The sequence below is a fragment of the Cydia pomonella genome, chromosome 7, assembly GCF_033807575.1.
Source record: "Cydia pomonella isolate Wapato2018A chromosome 7, ilCydPomo1, whole genome shotgun sequence".
In the NCBI taxonomy this organism is placed as follows: Eukaryota; Metazoa; Arthropoda; class Insecta; order Lepidoptera; family Tortricidae; genus Cydia; species Cydia pomonella.
The window spans coordinates 6,280,748-6,297,914 of record NC_084709.1 but is presented as its reverse complement, the minus strand read 5'-3'; the positions used below and the strand labels follow the sequence as shown (position 1 = coordinate 6,297,914).

Here is a 17,167-nt window from a genome sequence, read left to right as displayed (position 1 = left end):
CAGGGATCCTTTGTGTTCCCTTACGTGACCTTCCAGGACGTTTGTTGACAAACAAGCTGCGGGAGCGGCCGCCGCGCACAAGGGTCTTATTCCATTCGCTTTTGATGCACAGGGGTGTAAGAATGATTAGATGAGCCAGTCTACTGCGCACTCCGGTAACGCCAAGTTGTTATGGATCTTGAGTTCACTGTTACATTGATTTAGTAGAGCAGTTGTCTCTTCTGAACACAGTGAGCAATCCGAATACTTGGCCAACGCACGTGGTACCCGACCGGTCCGACCGGCACCCGGCAGCCACACCGCCATATTTGTTGTCACGCCACCCACCCATCCCTCTCTTAACACACTCTGTACTCTTCTAACCCGTTTTATATTCCATCTCCGTCCATCCAACAGCAATCTCATTCCCCTTCTCTCTTGCTAGCCTACGTGACTGACAATAACAAAACATAACCCCAGCAATTGCTGCAGCCAGTCCAATATACATAAATTGAACGCGTCTAAGTGTTCTTTCATGTTGGCATCATAGCAATTAAGCGCCACAACATAGCTGCATTTTAATTCCGAATATTAACATACCTGCTGAATAGACACCAATAACTTTCAAACATTTTATAAGCAGTTGGCAAACATTATAAAACATTCATGACAATGATGACTCTTTTGGTAAATATCACCTGATAACTGTAAAGATTAGAGATAATGTTAGTTACCTTTAAAAAACAAGTCACGATATCCAAATGTAACTTTCTCGATTGAGTAGGTGTACGCTTGCACTAATTTAATTAATCACTTTTATTCAATACTTAGCAATTTAATCATTAGGGTAGCCTCACAAAATTTCATCGGTATCCACCAAAAGTTTTGGGAAAATTGGTCACTGATCCGCCCTAAGGCTTCATCGAAGCCAAATATCTGCATAACCCGTTAATTGCAACATTTACAACGGTTAATGTTAATTCCATGGTCACTTTCCCTTTTCCAGGAATTGACGGTTGGAACGGGGTGTGGAACATCGTTACGTTACGCATGGGCATCCCCGTAAGTTATGGCGGTTGGGGTGAGCAGGTAGCTTGCGTAATACAAATCGGGGTCCGGGAGCACTTTCTTTGTCCCGAAATGCGGGAACAAAAGCGATACTCAGCTTTGTAGTGCCTCATTATAGGTCTTTGAAAAACTTCGGAATATTGACGTCGGTACAAAAATAAAGACCCTATTTTTATGCGGGTGGACTGTAAAATGTAAGCAATCTTTTAATACTAGTAATGTTATTAATCTTGATTGTGCTTACCTTTAATCAAAAACTTTTGAATGGCTTTTATAATATCTTCATCGTCATCCATTTTGAGATTGATCTGAAACAATATATACAATTATACACACTTTGGAACATGATAAACATCATTAATCAAAATACATAAACCAAGTAATGCAATCCATCCACGCATCTCTAGCGAACATTTACGATCTGCTCTGAACCGTAAGTTAAAAATTTAACAGTAGGCCTTTTGCATTTCATTCAACAAAATTGTGCTTACAAGCTTTTGGAATAAAGTTTGCTTTTCAAAATCCAATCGTATCGCTATACCTATAAATGAATAGCTTTAGTTTGGAGGGCGGTGCATTGGGGTATTCCCGTGGATCTAAAATTCGAGCCCTTTTGTGTAACTCGAAGTCGCTCTGCTTCGCGTCACGTACGCAAAATGCACCTGATGAACAAAGAAAGATTTGGGGACTAGGGAATTCCAGGGTCACAAAATCACAATGCTGTATTAAATACGAATTTAAGTAATACATGTTATAATAAGACGTTTTATACGAATTTGACGGATATGTTATGGTGGTGTACCTATTTTGAGCAACATTAAATTCAATTCAATTGAAGTCACAAATTAAAACAACATAAGTAGCACGTAACGATGACATGTAACGATGACAGATGAAGATGAACACATTACATAATAGCATGTTAATTTTGTAAACCAACTCTAAAAGCCTCAAGCAAATATAAGATCGTGGCACTGTTTGTACGTCGACGTCAATCAAACTAGAAGTGTGATAAAAAGAGGTGAACTAAGTGCAACAGATAAAAGTGCCAGATTCAGAGGATAAACAAGTTTTACGTTCATGTGAGATAAAATATCGGGTCGTGTAAGAAGGAAGTCAAAACAAAATGTTACATGATAATTTAATAGTAAATAAAAATGAAAAACAAGTGTGCGTGTATTGTATGTGGAGTTTTGTATTCATTAAATAACTGCATATTCCATATGGATTAGATTTTAGCTAAACTCGGATTGGTATAATAGTTTCATTATTATATAAACACTGCTACAACATAAATGTAAAAATATGTATTATGCAAATGTATAGTTAATGTTTATTTTTTTGTGACTGAAAAATCTATTGGTGGTAACATCAAATAGGTACTGCGAATAAAATTATGAATGCCTATAGATACGCAGTTCATTGCCACTACTATTTATAACGCTGAGTTAGCTTTGAGTTGAATGGATTAAAATCAGAGCAATTATAATTATACATACATAAACACCTTAGTGAGCTGATGAATAATTAGAATACAACTCGTAATTATAAGATATTTAATGTGCATGGTAGATTATGAATTTTCTATAAAAACTAATTTACAAGTTAGGTTTCGGGTGCAAAACCCTTTATTTTTTACATTTTTCAGATATTTGCTCGCAGTTTCGCCCGCGTGGGGTTTTGTATGTGAAAATTCCCATTATTTCCACAAGGGGTGAATTTATTTATTTATTTAATCTTTATTGCACAATACATGAAGGTACAAATAGCGGAATGCCTGAATTTCAACACAATTAGAAGCATATTTTACCTATGACTGTCCACGATAAAAAGTGGTCATGCATGATCCGGATCCGATATATCTTTTTACTGACTGCACATTTTCAAACAGTTCTTTTATTTTTAATAATCTGTAGATATAATACTATATGTGTAATGAAAAATCGTATGGGTATGTGTGATTTTCGCCGAATATATTCCATCATACCTTTCATTTCTTGTACAGGGTTTTCTAATAATCTTCACTCGCTTCCTGCTACAATGTATCAATCGTATTTATATAACGTATATTAGAATGTCATTTTACTATAAATAGTACATTACTATAGAGGACGGGAAACGAAAGGTTGCAAGCCAAGTAGATATAGACGGCCGAGCGTAGGGAGGTCGAATAGGGATACGGGGCCGGCAACCCGTTTCTCGCCGAGATTTGTATAGTGCTTTTCTCAAACTTGCAATGAAATAATTGAAAAAAATAGGATGATGATGTTGATCATTGTTATTATTACTTTGACGTTATTAAGAGGGGAACGAAAATTTGATTATTTTTACGCTACGACGCACGGTTTAGGAGATATCGATAAACACAAAAAAGAAAAAAAACACTAAAAAAGACAAAAAACATAATGGCAAAATTTTGCTTATAGGTTTTTTGTGGTTGAATGCCAAGACGTGCCATAATTTGACGTTTAAAAACAAAAGAAGGTTGCCTTACAGGCCTAGGTATGTAAAGCTGTATTAAATTCCTTTACATATCATCAAGCATTTTCTATAAAAAATTGCTAATAGACCAAAGTTAAAACACCTCCGAACTACCACAACAATAAAAAAGTTAGGTATTGTGAAAAGAGAATATAATAAGGAATAATTTGCATTATCTTAGTTAAAACAAAATAACAGGAAAATTTTGTAAAGACTGCCAGAAGACAACTGCTGTAGATACAAAAAAATATTGGTAGGTACCATGTTATAGATATTGCTAAAATTCATGGACAAGCTAACGTTATATTATGTTTGTAGTTTGGCATAATCGACATCCAAAAATCATTATAAATAGTGCTGCTTGAAAATTCATTCATTCACTTAAGATTTACCATATTGTGCATGACCACTTTTTAAGTTTTTATCTTGAACAGTCTTTACTTGTCAAATTTCATCCCAATGAAAAAGTTTAATAGCCAAGTGAGAAAGTAACATACATACAGGCAGATAGTTAGGTACTTAGTGCTTTCCCTTTCACCTTTCATCTTATTGGTATGGGTATTTCGTTTTTAAGGGTTTATGGCAGCAAGTTGTCTGTTAACTTCGTGTCTACCAGTTTAGACATATACATACTAGGTATATGTCGCTATTTTATACATTCAAACTACCTTCCGATAAATGTGCTAACTTACGCCCCACTGTGTAACTTAAATAAATAAATAAAATATTATAGGACATTATCACACAAATTGACTAAGTCCTACAGTAAGCTCAATAAGGCTTGTGTTGCAGGTACTTAAACATATACTCACATAATATATAATAAATAAATACAGAACAGATATCCGTGCTAATCACACAATGCCCTTACCAGGATTTGAACCCGGGACCATCGGCTTCATAGGCAGGGTCACTTAGTGTCAATACCCACTAGGCTAGACCGGTCGCCAAAACTTAAGATTTCATAATTTTTATATACGAAAACTATGTCAGACCATCAGTTATGTGTTACAACATGATAGTATAGTATTTTTTCAACAGTTTCGGTACGGTGACGGTGACAGATGTCATCGGAATAAAAAAATTCGAGATCATGCGTTTTAAGGTTATAAATTGTATGGAGATGACATCTGTCACCTCAGGTATATCCAAGCTTTTTAAAATATAATATAGGTATATTCGACTTTAAAGCGTCAAGTTCTAGTGTTCTTCACATACCCCGCACTAACTATGCTTCTCTGTTTGGCCTAAAGGTTGACTGGTAGAGAATGCCGTGTGGCGTCCGCTTTTTGTCACTGTATATTTTTTACTGTGCAATAAAGTTTGAATAAATAAATAAACCGGCATATGTATATCAATCAACATACATACCACAATATAATAATATTAAATTTTTAATTAAATTTCGAATTTTGGAGCAAATTTTGGAGTGTAGGTAGGCACATTTTACGGTGTATACTATATATGTATTAAAAACTATTATTGTCATACGGTACATCGTCTCGTATATTCTAATACAACGCAATAATATAGAAACACGGCATGACAAATATGTTCTCATAAGCTTTTCATGAGCTCGATATAATAGCAATAGACATGGCACTATTTTTCCCCTGATCACCATACATTATACGGTCACCCAACACAAGGTTGCGGGAAACATTTGCCTTGCCGATGTATTTTGCACTAATCTAAGATGTTTTAAACATATGAGGCCCGCGGGCGGTAGAGTTAAGTCGACAACCTCGTACAAAAAATCCAGTATCCTTTATTTAGAATAACCACAAAAACACGTACAAAATTTGCCCAAATATATCCTTCATTTCAGCTGTAGTTATGAAAGCATTCTGCAAACTACATCCTATAAAAAGACCTCCCAGTAAACGGTTTCTAACTAAGTGGCTTACTCAACTAGATTACCAGTACCCCTAGTGTAAATAAATTCGATTTCGAAACGTGACGTACGCGTTTGCGTTAAGTCTCATTTTGTATGGGTTTTTGAACAGCGCGCCAAGCGGGACGTTTTGGAAAGTCAAAAATCTCATACAAAATGACACTTAACGCAAACGCGTACGTCACGTTTCGCTGTCGAAAATATTTACACTAGGGGTACAGGACTCTGAACTCCTAAACGCGTTAAAATAATTATTTACTATATTTACATCACATCTATATTTTATAAAAATACCTATATGTTAAAATAAAATAGGCATAGCTATTATCTGTAAGTTTTAATGTACTCTCTGTACAATTTGTACCAATATAGATTAAGAAACTAATACATACCTACGTTTATTTAGTCACCTGCAATAATTGAGGTGAATATATAGGTCATACTGAGCAAATTTTACAATGGGACCAACCTCGAAATCGTGAAAAAAAGTACTCTACTCTCCCACAGATATCAAGGTCAGACAGCCAAAATGTATGAAACAGCCATTTTTTTCCGCGATTTCGGGGTTGGTCCCATAGTAAAAGTTGCTCAGTATGACCTATATATTCACCCTGTAAATTATTGCAGGTGACCAAATAAACATCCTGTATAACAAAACTGAGTCCTGTAACACAGGGTTTCCTAGCTCAGGACACAGGGTCGTGATTTACTGTAAGTTTAAATTTATGCGAAATATTTTCATTTCATTTTAATTTTTCACAATAATGAAATTCACTTTTGACCACAGGTCTAGAATGACGCTTACGCAGTGTGCAAAGAGGAAGTCAATCAATCAATCATCGTTTATTGCACCATGGTAAAAATACAAACGTTGTTACAAAATAATTCAGTCTCTCATGGACCTAAGTATTATTAAAATAACTTTGTACGGAATATACTTATTAACTATAATTCTATCTGTACCCCTAGTGTAAATTTAGTCGATAGCGAAACGTGACGTACGCGTCTCATTTTGTATGGGTTTTTGAACAGCGCGCCAAGCGGGACGTTTTGGAAAGTCAAAAATCTCATACAAAATGACACTTAACGCAAACGCGTACGTCACGTTTCGCTGTCGAAAATATTTACACTAGGGGTACTGATCAATAATAAGTTATTTAACAAATTTATCATTGAGAAAATCTGTAACTGAATAATAAGCTTTTTCTGCAAGGAACGATTTCAACTTATTCGCGTATGTTGTGTCCCTTTCCTCTGCTTTTATATGCTTTTATTATAAGTCGTCGCGCATATGAAATATGAGTGCGAAGGAGGCAGACTACAAATGACAAACTTGATGACTTTGACACCTCAAGCGGCCGCTTGAATGTACTAAAACATAAGGTTATCGGAATCGAAAATACAAAAAACTGTATTCAGGAGATACGTTGGGTGATTAATTGATTATATCTTGGATTATACTGTTACAAAAGCAAATATTATTTCTTAATTTAATACTTCCAATGACCGTTGGGATCATTCCGATTTTGGTCGCACTTTTGTTTGATATTAATTTGACAGGCAATCTTATACCATCAGGTTCAAATTTACATTGACAATTTATGAATGATTTCATTCATTAACTAGTCCATGCACTTTTGAACCCTACTGTACATTACATATCTGTGCTTGTGATTAACAAACTAGTCGATTTAAGTGTACTTTGGTGTACAGTCGGCAAGGAATTTCTTCTATTAGCTTGACATGGTTTCGTGGTTATTTTGTTCAACCATTTAAACAAAAGGTAATTGATACATAAAGGACAAAACGGACAAAATCCGCAATTTGATAGCAATGTCAGAAATAAAACAATGTTATTTGTATTACAATGATGAAAGCTGACGTTTGACCGATAATAATCATAGTTGCGAATTGACCGCACGAGTATCTTTGAGATATCTCAATTGTAGGTATTTGTGATAAAACCGGTTACCGCCGGTTTATATCTGTTTTACCAAAATATTTGTATGACGGCTGTCTCGAAGACACGGAAGATTGAAGATACCTACTGACTGATAGATATATTTTTGACGGTTTGTTTTGGTACCACCCACTGATGTAATTTAAACAATAAATTTCGTTTATAGGTATAAACTAGATACATTTAAGAACAATTGACGTAGGTATATCAATTGCATGGAAATTTCCATACAGAGTAATGCGTTGTTCTTGAAATAGTACAGTGCCAGCCAATAGCACATCTATCAATCGCTGATACATATGACATAAACCTTGTATCATAAAACATTTCTGAAATAACCATTTAAAGGACCCATACCCATATACCTAATTACCTACCCAGTACCCACGGTAGGTGTGTGACCCACGTCTGGCCAGTGGCCACTGGTGGCCGACGGGTAAAGGCAGACCAAAAAGGAGATATTCGCCGATAAACGTTGTTTGGCGAAATTTTATGTAAATGTATATTGTACCAACTTTTTTTGATAAATAAATAAAAAATAAAAAAGATGGCGCGGCGATTTGGACCAATTCTACACAGAATGGTGGGATATGACAAGCGACAGGGCCGAATGGAGAAATAAGGGGAGGCCTTTGAGACACTAAAATAGGTTATTAAAAAAAACTATTACTATTTTTCTAACTTTGACATTGTGGCACATGGCTACGCGAGCCATGCGCGAACGATTGAAAGATTGAAGATCAAACGATGCTTAACATCAATTGACAGTTGTATATTTATTACACCTGTTGATTTCCACGTTCCTCGGGTCAAGGCCTGGCATTGGCAATTCAGATTGCCAAAAACATCACCATTTTTATCTGCTGCATGGCAATAACACCGGGTTCGTTGCGCCCGGACATGTAAAAATAGTCAATAGTCGTGGTTTATGGCTTTGGGTAACCATCCATCACTCCATCACTGTGACGGACGCGAGATCCATAAATTTATTCAAAGTTATCTACTCTACAATGTTGTAGCGTGAAATATAGCGTGGAATAAAGACATATTAAAACTAATTTAGCCATCCTATCTTCCCCTAAGCCGAACAGTAGTCCACGTCTCTTACCGAGGTACTTCTAGAGTAGGGTTAATGGGTACTTGAATGTCAATCGGAAGAACGTTTATCAATGCTATGGATGGGCATATACTAACGAGTACTATCCTCAATCGTGTGCTCACAAAGCTCAGACCAGGTTGGAAGAAATGTATGTATAACGACAACGAAAGCCGAGCCTGAAGTTCATGCTAAAATCACAACTAACTAGAAGATTCCAGACTTTATCCCAACTTTCTTAAGTAAGAAAAGGAATCGGTTTTTTACTTGTGTTGCATATTTGGTTCTTACACATGTATCTCTTTTTCGCGCGTGGGCCGATAGTTTCCGACAGACAATTTAAAACGCTTCCATAATGACTTAGACCGAATTAATACTAAGAAGTTGAAACAGAATACTACTTTGTGAATCGTTGATAAAGCTCAAATGTTCACGACCAAAGCTTACAACGAGAGTCAAAGATGGAGTCCGGAGTATGTTAGTATCATAAATGCTCGCTAACTCAAATAACGAGTTTGAATACATTGATGGCTTATACTTACACATCATGATGTCATCCATGTACACGACTAGACGATACCGCAGGTGTGTGAGTAAGTAGGTACATATGCAAACACTATTAGTGTGATGTGGAAAGTTCCATCCATAGACCCATATTCAACCAATGCTAACATAAAATGAATCTAGAATTGCCTCACGTTAAAATTTATAAATGTAGCCTTGATTTAGAGTCCTTAGCTGTATGTTTAATACTTCTGATTAAGGAAATCTAGCGTATATCAAGATTCAAGAGTAAATCCAGTTACGTATAAAACAAGGCAAAGTTGTAAACAAGTTCCTTTTAGAATTCAACAAGAAAATAAACACCTTTCGTATTATTTTCGGTCAAGGTGTACCAAATACCTGTAGGTATAGTACAGGTATAAATATACATACGAGTACACATACGTTTATGGCCAAAAAAATCATTTTTGGTACAAGCTTTTATCGCTGACTGTGCTTTTCTTTCCACAGGCAACTAAAAATACTCATCGAGACAATTCTAAAAACCCCAAACACAATTAGGTTGCGGTGTTTTATCACAAAGTTCCTATGGCTTCCTCCTGTCTTCATCACCAGATCAGATCGATGGTACCATGATATTGCATTGTCACCGTACTTAAATATGTATGCAACTTTTTAGTTTCATCGGAAACTGGGTCAAATTTAACTTGAAAGATTTGACCCGTACAAACAGTTACATAGAAACATTTGCAAGTTAAGTAAAAGCTTGTAATATAGGGTATAAAATATGTAATTCCGCAGTATATGCTACCAATAATGCCTTGTTGAGGGAAATTAATTTATAATAATAATAAATCGTTACTATTTCATTAACTTATGATTACTTTAATCTCATTTAAACACGAAGCAACATATTTTCTTCATATTATAATATGTAAAATTCTTTAAGACGCAATATAACGATAACCATTTAAATAAAGCACCTTTTTTTATCGGGGGGCCCACTATCTAGCACAATAATAAATAAGATGGATGAGTTTATGATAACCTGGAGCTTACGCACAGCACAGTTGATAGCATGTGATAGCGAGCAAGTAAACATTACGGCCAGACGAAAACAAAACTAAAATGTTGCGTAACCACACAAATAAGTAATCGTCTGCTAAGGCATTAGATAACTAAGAAGCTTAGCAGTCTGCCAAAGGCTTCATACACGAGTACGAGAGGTTCTATGTTAACTAGAACTATTGATCCATCTGTACGGAAGAATTCAAAATGATTTTGATGTTGCTGCCATAACAATAAAATTGACACATTCAACTCCTCAGAGTGATCAATGAACTACCATATGTCTAATATTTTGTTGGACATAATGGTAGACGACAAAAAATTCGCACACAGATTTCGGGTCCTTCGGGTCTTGGATTTGGGTTCGATTTACACCAGCAAGTCAAGCGTTTACACCAGCTTCATATACAAGGTGTAACAAAAATAGTGGGGATCCATTTAAGGGTATATTCGGTATCCTGTACTGATTATGAAAAAGTAAAAGAAAAATTCTTTTGATGCGAACATTTTTTGGCCTTTGTGTGGAGGGATAGCCGCCTTGAACGACTTCGAAAAAAATTCTTTTCATTTTTAGGGTTCCGTACCCAAAGGGTCAAACGGAACCCTTTACTGAGATTCTGCTGTCGGTCCGTCCGTCCGTCTGTCACCAGACTGTATCTCATGAACCGTGATAGTTAGCCAGTTGAAATTTCTACAGATTATGTATTTCTGTTGCCGCTATAACAACAAATACTAAAAACAGAATAAAATAAATATTTCTTTCCAACCTCGAGGTTCTCATCCAATCACTGAAGTTAAGCAACGTCGGGCGGGGTCAGTACTTGGATGGATGGCCGTTTTTATATATGATACGGAACCCTTCCTGTGCGAGTCCGACTCGCATTTGGCCGGTTTTTCTAATCAGAATACACACTGAATATGCCCTTAAATGGATCCCCACTATTTTTGTTACACCCTGTATTAAAGTGACTGGAATATAATAGTATTTTTATTTTCGAGCATTATTCATGCTCACAAATAATAAATCAAGCAAAAATATAGCCCCGGTTTGCCTTCGCCTTTAAATTACACTACGACATTTTGTAAATCCTTGAAAACATTGTTCTCCTTTATTTGTCATTCAGATAGAAATGTATGTGTTGAGTGTTGAAGTATGTATTGCAGCACAAAAACAAACAAAACCATACCAATAGGGCATACTCGCTAGCATTTATCGGCCTAGAAAAAGCATCCGTCTTTCCCACATTCGCCAACTAGTTGCAAGAGTACTATTGCTTTTATTACAATGTAAGTACCTATCGTATAAATGAAATAATTATGACACTTATACTGTAACTAAAATTGTAATTTAAATAGCAGGTTTATAGATACCAAGTAGACATATTTTACATTAATTAATTCAATAGTGAAAAAGTACTTGAAATTATTTTAAGGAACAATCGAAACATTGGAAACTAAAGAATTGTCTTAAATTGTCTAACAACAACATGATTACTGAAGCTAAGCGATGCAAATAAACGGGGTTATTCAGGGAGTGTAGGTCAACTTGAAAATTCTTATTGTGTTTAATATTTATATTTTCACGAAGTACAAATTTCACGTAGTAAAAAACTGCATTTTTATCGGTTCAGGGAGCTACGATGCCACATACATACAGACACGTACACAGATAAACACGTTATACTTATAACAACCCTCACCCGTTGGGGGTTAAAATTAAACCCAATGGACTTCCGCATGAAATCCTACAAGAAAATCCTACAGAAGATCAATTACTTAATAAGTTCAAAAGCCTAACCTTCTGTTCGCCGAAAGTTAATTACCAACTCCCACACTTGTTCGCAAACTAGGCCACTTATTGATTATGTCGTGTCGTCAGGCTGTAGAAGGTTGTATCAACTAACTGGCAATTTCATGCAATGGGTATAACCGAAACCATATAACATTTGCGGTTGCGGAGATCATGAAAATTATAACTTAGATTTTTATCTTATATGCCACATTGGTTTCAAACAAAGATAATAATTATGTTAGCGTTGGTTATGAAATGGACGTTTGCAACTCGAGGATTTTTGCGTTGCGGACCCTGCAAGGGAGTATTCATAAGGCGGTCTAACTAAACATCTACAGTTAGACTTTGCTTCAGAGAGTTCAGAGTTACGTCGTGTGAGCACTTTTATTAACGCCGCGGTCTTAGACCACCCTACTAAACACCTTTTTTTTTCTCTTAAAGTCAGAAATAACACAACAGTCCCTTTTGGCATAGAGCTATTTACATTTGATGGCTGGAAATCCTCCTGCAACCGCATAAACTTTAACGAATAAGAATAAACGTGAACGTCCTACCTAACGACATGTTGTGTGTAACTCTGTCGCGACAGAGTCATACACAAAATAGAAAGCATCAGTGAACATCAACCCCCATAAAAAAATCCCACCTTACCTTCTTCATTGTTATATTTTAATTTCAAAACATTCAGCGACTGTCCTACACTTGAGGTTGCAGACTTAAACGGACGAGTTTGCAATCAATGCATATTAATGGATTTAAATGTGTCAATACATTAGCCAAGCCTTCCATACACGCTATGCACTGTATACGTAGTTTTGCAGTTATTTACCGATGCAACTATGTAATAATCATTAAATACGCAACACACTCTATGTTACTTGTAATCGTTTACCCGTTTATCATCCACGACCTGCTTATCCGAATGCTATTAACGCTATTATTGCAGCTGGATTAAATTGCCATTTACTCATTTGGAAAGTCCCGGACAAAATCTCTGATAGGTAGTACTTTTCATTTTTCAACATCTCTACAATTTTACTAGGTAGGTTACCAAAGAAGCTCAACTAAACTAATATTATTTATTTTGCGACTAAACACCAAGAACCCAACACTCTTCCATGTTGTTACTTCTTTATCGATTCTTAGCACTACACTGAAGTGTACTAAAATCCATCAGACGTTCGCTTAATCCTAGCGTCTGGTATCCCCGTCTGAAGTGTACTCAAACCACTCTGATGATCATTCTGTTATCCATGAAACATGATCACAAGTTGAACACTGCAATTATTGCAAAGCGTGTCGTGATCGGTGGACGCTAATGTACTTATACTCAAGTTCTATTTATGTACCTTAGCTCTTGAGTAAACAGCGCAGTTAGCGCATGTCTCTTTAAAATAAGGAAATGATAACAGATATACATAGTAAATCCAGGAACTGTTCAATTATGTATATTCAAATGACAGAGAATGTAAAAACAAAACTGATCCATCGTATAACATCATTAAACAAGAACATTAAAATTGTATTGCAAGTATTGCAATCTTGAATCAACTTGTATCAAATCAACATGGTCTGCTAGATGTAGCGCTTTCCGTAGTTATACACGACAGAAATCACTACACACATAAAACAGTCAGGACAGGGTAGATGGCGCTTTCTGGCAATATTGGATTAGCCTACAAGCTTGTGATAGAATAAGTTACGTATACATGCAGCATAATACATGGAATCACTAACATAGGTTAACTATAATAGTAATAGACTACTAATACATTATGGAAAAAAGTCCGAAATAAATGATTATTTCATTTATAAAATCTTTATTTCAGAATATTCAAATTCCATAAAACATTGTTAGTACCATCGTTATAGCTACGTTTTAGTAAGTACATAAGAAAAAACAAAAATTAAGGAACTCCGACGATTCCTCATGTCATGAGTATCCTGAGATCTCTTTTTGGTGATTCGAGCGTCCAAATAAACAAAAACTAGGTATCAAAATCAGTAGATACCCAAATAAATAAAGCACGAAGTTTTAAGACATGGTACATACATGTGATAATGCGACCCATCACAATCCGAAGAAAAAATACTCATAGCTTGCATAGGTGTGTTTTGTATTTTATACCAAGCTCAACCCTCAGACCCTCATACAACCAATTTCATCCTTAAACAAGCGTAACGTAGAAGAATGTTAAAATGGAGTAAGGGCAGATAGCGTAAATGATTTATTTATATCATTCTTATTGAATTGGAAATTGATTTACATAATTATGAATGGTGGCTTAGGCTAGGGTTCAAATTGGTTGGATGTACACAATACTGCTAACACTTGATTAAAAAGTATGACAGCTTGATTAGGAACAAGGATCAAATTAATGTATTTTCAATCACACCATCATGTGCGCAGATAGCGACAAGACACATCCAAGTGGAGTTTTATTTTTGGACATGAAGCCATTAAACACCAGATACAGTTTATGGCATACGCTGATGGAAAACACGCCAGAGGTTTCTGATGGGCCCCAATATTTTAACAGTCAAGGTCGACTTATATTTAGATTCGTGTTCGCGTTAATGTATATGCTTTTTACGCCACATTTTTCAAATAGCTACTTATGATTTTTGCAAAGAGTACAAAACAATGTACAAACAATGTATTTCAAGTGTGTTTGTTTCATGTATATGCCGTAAATAAAATATAGTTGAAAAGATACAAAGCAAAATGTCCGAACCATTAGTGACAATCAATAATAAAATAGGTAGGTATTGATAATTAATATGTGCCACATTATTGTTTACAGATTACGTAACTGTGATCAATCAGGTGACTGAATAAAAGCTGATTGATAGCACTTACATAGCGTGCCTCTTCAACAACTAGGAGCAACTCTCGAAAAGTCTAGCTGATAATACCGGTATATAAGTTAATGTATAGTACTCAGTGAACTCAGTCACGTTCACCATAAAGTGAAGACTAAAAAAAACATGTTTGCAAAAACACTACTGACCTTGTAAAACTTGATTCGCAAGAGATACGAGCGTTAAATGTGTATCGTTACGTAACTAATGCAAATAAGAGAAGCGGAGTATGAAAAAAGAATTAAAACAGTTTGTATTTCAGTTTGTGATAAGATAGGGAGCCTTTTGCGCAGTAGTACCATTTCCACATGAAATGTGAACAGCAGATAACGAGCAATTCGGGCTCGTAGTAACTGTGAACTAGCCTTGAAGATATTTGGCGTTGCTCGACGACCCAATAGTACCTTCGATATCCACCTACTCTGACCTACATTTAAAAATATTTCTGGTTCTGATGCGGTCTCGACAGTGGCATTGGTCGGCATCCGTATATTTTCAAACATTATTCTATAAAAAAATATGTTTTTTAACGAGATAGTCTAAATGTGGCTAGCTATATCAAAAGTCGTTGTCGCTGTTATAAACCGTTGTTGTTGGGAAACCGTGCAGTTAATGAACTGTCGAGATTACACAATTATACGGTTGGCCGAGGGTTAATTAGAATCCTGAGTCCTGGATATATGAGATTATACAAGTTTATACTAAAATTTACTTCAAGCTTTTCTATGAGAAGCAACAAGAGGTTGCGAATATTGGGACACCTAGCAAATCCAAAAGCCTAAGCAAATTTTCTAGAAGTCCTAGATAACACAGTATAAATATTAGTTATTATAATATTTAGTTGGGTCATAAGTTCTGTCACAAAGGTTTTGACTGATAAAATGTGATTCAAAGCTTTTTAACTAAAAAAAAAAATATTCCGACGAATTGAGAGCCTCCTCCTTTTTTTGAAGTCGGTTAAAAAAAAAGTTTGCCATGAATTGAAAGCTTGTGTTATACTGATCAAAACGTAATATAATTAGTTTAAAATTTAGATCGCGTCTTAATTTACTACTCTACTCTACTTCTGAGAGAGAGGGGGAACGATCCCCGTTCTGGGTCTTGGCTTGTCCAACAGGTCTCCATCGCCATACAGCGTGGCAACGCTGCGAGTGTCATGGGGACTTTTGGACAAGGCATGTCACAGGACGGGTTTTAGGTTAGTTAAATAATTTTTGCCTTTTGTAATAAGGATAGGTTTAAGAGTAAATAGTCACTCTAAATGAAATAAGAATAATACTACTTGTTTACTTTGGAATTGACGTTAGACGCAAATACGCGACTGGATTGTGAAAAATTATACTTTACCAAAGGAAGTAAAAATCAGAGTTACATTAATAAAATAGGTACAATCGTCTATTTGTATGAACCTACTTTATTAGAATGTTATTTTATCACCTGCAATTAGTTTTCCGACAAGTCTGTACTTTAGCTAATACCCTTCAAACTTAGGGTATTTTCCAGTGATACGCAAATTTTTTATTGCCATCCTACAAGTACGTTTGGTACAGTTGCAGGATGGCAATACCAATACACATGAATTATACATATATTTTAAGACAGATAAATGATCCAGCTTTTATTTTATGCAAAATTCGACTATGTAAACAAGAAAAATAAATAACTACGGATCAAAATCACCTCCGGTCGCGTATTTTTTGCATGTTTTTTATAACATTTTTTCTGAATATTACATAGAATTGTGAAAAACTGAGACAGCAAATTAAGTTTAATTATAATGTAAGTAATTCAGCAATAAATTAGCTTTCAACCCATGTATATGAATAATAAGGGATCTTGTCCTATAGCTTTTTTATCAGTCAAAACCTTGACAGAACTTATGACCTGACTAAGTGTCATATCATATTTTTCCGTTTTCCTACTTAACTATGATTCTAAACTAAAACGTATCAAATAATACAATCGGTAAGCGAGAAGGTATGTAAACTATAAACACAGACTATTCAACAAAGTTATTAATTAAATTTTACTTATTGCGCAGTACACGCGGTTCCGAAGTTATCAATACAGAATAATTTACATTCCTTTTAAAAATAGTAATACCTACGAGTACGAGTTTATAATCGTGATTGCGGTCCTATCTCCAGCCGATTACTTTGTTTCTAATGACTTTTCATTACCCATCATAAAATAAGAAAGGAATGAGAAAGTCAAATTAACACTTTTCCTGACTTACACTTACATCAGCTTCCTAGCAATTTGCCACGGCTCACTTCGGAAGCTTGGGGTTCGTTCGGCAATCTAACCCCATAAAACCCACTATTTTACAAAAGAGACTTCTATCTGGCCTTCCAACCCAGAGGGGAAAAAATCTTTATTGGGATCTGACTCGTACTCACATGTTATATACATTTCCAAAAGTAAAGATAGGTAACACGTGTAAGATAACAGATTATACATACT

At 35.5% G+C, this 17,167-nt stretch overlaps 1 long non-coding RNA gene across 1 annotated transcript in view; it reads right to left on the bottom strand.

The window, feature by feature from the left end:
• Positions 1-1,683: 1,683 nt before the first annotated feature.
• LOC133519680 (uncharacterized) overlaps positions 1,684-17,167 on the bottom strand; it is a 75,670-nt gene continuing 60,186 nt past the window's right edge. The window contains exon 3 of the long non-coding RNA XR_009799654.1: positions 1,684-1,709. This is a non-coding gene — a long non-coding RNA (uncharacterized LOC133519680). The remainder of the gene's footprint in view (positions 1,710-17,167) is intronic.